At 38.9% G+C, this 3289-nt stretch overlaps 1 long non-coding RNA gene across 2 annotated transcripts in view; it reads left to right on the top strand.

The window, feature by feature from the left end:
* The window catches only part of LOC123960226, a 16573-nt gene that overhangs the window by 8882 nt on the left and 4402 nt on the right, over nucleotides 1-3289 (top strand). The window contains exon 2 of one of the 2 annotated variants that reach the window (XR_006822470.1): nucleotides 2244-2595. This is a non-coding gene — a long non-coding RNA (uncharacterized LOC123960226). The remainder of the gene's footprint in view (nucleotides 1-2243; nucleotides 2596-3289) is intronic. The other variant, XR_006822471.1, reaches the window with a different exon arrangement.

Here is a 3289-nt window from a genome sequence, read left to right as displayed (position 1 = left end):
CACATTTTGTAGTTTTTCCAGGTCTTGTAGCTTTTACAGTTTATGTAGTTTATGCAGTTGTTTAAACAATTTTTCCACATTTTGTAGTTTTTACAGGTCTTGTAGTTTTTACTGTTTTTGTAGTTTATGCAGTTTTTTCAACAGTTTTTACATACTTTGTAGTTTTTACAGGTCTTGCAGTTCTTGTAGTTTTTACAGTTTTTGTAGTTTATGCAGTTTAAACAATTTTTCCACATTTTGTAGTTTTACAGGTCTTGCAGTTCTTGTAGTTTTTACAGTTTTTGTAGTTTATGCAGTTTTAACAATTTTTCCACATTTTGTAGTTTTTACAGGTCTTGTAGTTTATGCAGTTTTAATAATTTTTGCACATTTAGTAGTTTTTACAGGTCTTGTAGTTCTTGTAGTTTCCGTTTTTGTAGTTTATGCAGTTTTAACAATTTTTGCACGTTTTGTAGTTTTTACAGGTCTTGTAGTTCTTGTAGTTTTTACAGTTTTTGTAGTTTATGCAGTCATTTAAACAATTCTTACACACTTTGTAGTTTTTATAGGTCTTGTAGTTTCTGCAGTTTTAATAATTTTTTCACATTTTGTAGTTTTTCCAGGTCTTGTAGCTTTTACAGTTTATGTAGTTTATGCAGTTGTTTAAACAATTTTTCCACATTTTGTAGTTTTTACAGGTCTTGTAGTTTTTACTGTTTTTGTAGTTTATGCAGTTTTTTCAACAGTTTTTACATACTTTGTAGTTTTTACAGGTCTTGCAGTTCTTGTAGTTTTTACAGTTTTTGTAGTTTATGCAGTTTAAACAATTTTTCCACATTTTGTAGTTTTACAGGTCTTGCAGTTCTTGTAGTTTTTACAGTTTTTGTAGTTTATGCAGTTTTAACAATTTTTCCACATTTTGTAGTTTTTACAGGTCTTGTAGTTTATGCAGTTTTAATAATTTTTGCACATTTAGTAGTTTTTACAGGTCTTGTAGTTCTTGTAGTTTCCGTTTTTGTAGTTTATGCAGTTTTAACAATTTTTGCACGTTTTGTAGTTTTTACAGGTCTTGTAGTTCTTGTAGTTTTTACAGTTTTTGTAGTTTATGCAGTCATTTAAACAATTTTTACACACTTTCTAGTTTTTTCAGGTCTTGTAGTTCATGTAGTTGTTTCAGTTTTTGTAGTTTATGCAGTTTTAACAATTTTTACACACTTTGTAGTTTTTACAGGTCTTGTAGTTCATGTAGTTGTTTCAGTTTTTGTAGTTTATGCAGTTTTAACAATTTTTGCACGTTTTGTAGTTTTTACAGGTCTTGTCGTTCTTGTAGTTGTTTCAGTTTTTGTAGTTTATGCAGTTTTAATAATTTTTCACATTTTGTAGTTTTTTCAGGTCTTGTAGTTGTTTCAGTTTTTGTAGTTTATGCAGTTTTAACAATTTTTGCACGCTTTGTAGTTTTTACAGGTCTTGTAGTTCTTGTAGTTTTTACAGTTTTTGTAGTTTATGCAGTCGTTTAAACAATTTTTACACACTTTCTAGTTTTTTCAGGTCTTGTAGTTCTTGTAATTGTTTCAGTTTACAGTTTTTGTAGTTTATTAACTTTTCGTAGTTTGTATCATTTTGCAGTTGTAGTTTCTACAGTACAGTTGTGGTATTTACAGTACAGTTGTAGTATTTACTATTTTTACAGATCTTGCAGTTTTTTGCACTTGTAGTATTTGCAGTTATAGTATTTACAGTACTGTTGTAGTATTTACTGTACTGTTGTAGTATTTGCAGTTTTTACGGGTCTTGCAGTTTTTAGTTTATTGCAGTTGTAGTTTTTGCAGTTGTGGTACTTACAGTACAGTTGTGGTATTTACAGTACTGTTGTAGTATTTACAGTACTGTTGTAGTCATTTCAGTTTGTACAGCTCTTGAAGTTGTTAGTTTTTTGCAGTTGTAGTTTTACAGTATTTGTTTGTTTTTACAGTGCACTGACACAGATGAACTGTGGTAAACCTGGTTTTTCAGTTTGATTTGGCTTTTCTTCCTTTATTTGATATTTCACAACCCTGTGTGTGTGTGTGCATGTGTGCGTGTGCATGTGCGTGTGTTGGCGAGTATTCCTCACGTACTGTTTGCACAGTCACGCTCTGGGGCCTCGCCGTCCTTATAGGGACAAAAGTCCCAGTAACGTAAATCATTAGATTTCGGGGTGAGTCTCCAGACTGTCGGTGTCCTCTGGACTGATGGAAACACGACTTTGTTTTTTCATTCTACAGTTAGAACAAACGATCGCGTCGCTCTGTAGGTGCTGGATGTGGAAATCAGCAGCTGTTCATCAGCTCATATTATTCAGCTCTTTCTAGACAGCAGGTGGAGTTAAGCGTCTGTTGTTGACTCCGGGTCTGAAGGTCGCAGCAGCCCCCCCCCCCGCTGAGGACCCGATAGAGGACAGGACGCCTCCGTCCACTCGGCCGCCTCCGTCTGCCGCTCAGCACATCACCGGCCTCCGGCAGTGAGTCTGGATCTGATCACCTCTTGTTGATCGAACGAATGGATCTGACTTCTTCTGATCAGCTGATCTGATTGGCCGAGGCTGCTGCTGCTGTCAACGAGACAAGAAGAGGAGAGGTGAGTCGAGCCCCATACGCCACGTCAGGTTCTTCACATGTAGTAACTTTATTTAAAGAGGTGCGACTAACAACGGTGGATTTTTGAGTGAGATTTAGTGGAAAGGGTTCACACGTAGTGGAGGTGAAACGGCCCCACAAGATGTCAGAAACAAAAGAACAGTGTTAAACATCAAAGAGGACCCGGGGGATTCGTCTCCAGCTCTGTGTTTGTTCTGGCAGCAGCTCCCTCACCTTCTACTAACCCATCATGCAGTTCATCCTGTCTGAAACAAGCCGCTTTAGATCCTGTCTCTTTAAAGGCCCACTCTCCCAAAATCCTTTCTGATTGGCCAACTTCCAGGACGCCTGCCGTGGGGCCCGTGAGCAGCTGTAACACAGTGGCCAAACAAAACAGGAACCTCCGGCGCCTTAAGAGCCTTAAACCTGCGTCCTCTCGAGCAGCCAGCAGGGGGCGCCTTAAACCTGCGTCCTCTCCAGCAGCCAGCAGGGGGCGACTTAAACCTGCGTCCTCTCCAGCGGCCAGCAGGGGGCGACTTAAACCTGCGTCCTCTCTAACGGCCAGCAGGGGGCGTCTTAAACCTGCATCCTCTCTAACGGCCAGCAGGGGGCGACTTAAAGCTGCGTCCTCTCTAACGGCCAGCAGGGGGCGACTTAAAGCTGCGTCCTCTCTAGCGGCCAGCAGGGGGCGACTT

This window comes from Micropterus dolomieu, linkage group LG21 (genome assembly GCF_021292245.1).
Source record: "Micropterus dolomieu isolate WLL.071019.BEF.003 ecotype Adirondacks linkage group LG21, ASM2129224v1, whole genome shotgun sequence".
NCBI lineage: Eukaryota > Metazoa > Chordata > Actinopteri > Centrarchiformes > Centrarchidae > Micropterus > Micropterus dolomieu.
Note: the sequence above shows the minus strand (reverse complement) of the source record. Positions and strands in the feature narration are given on the sequence as shown.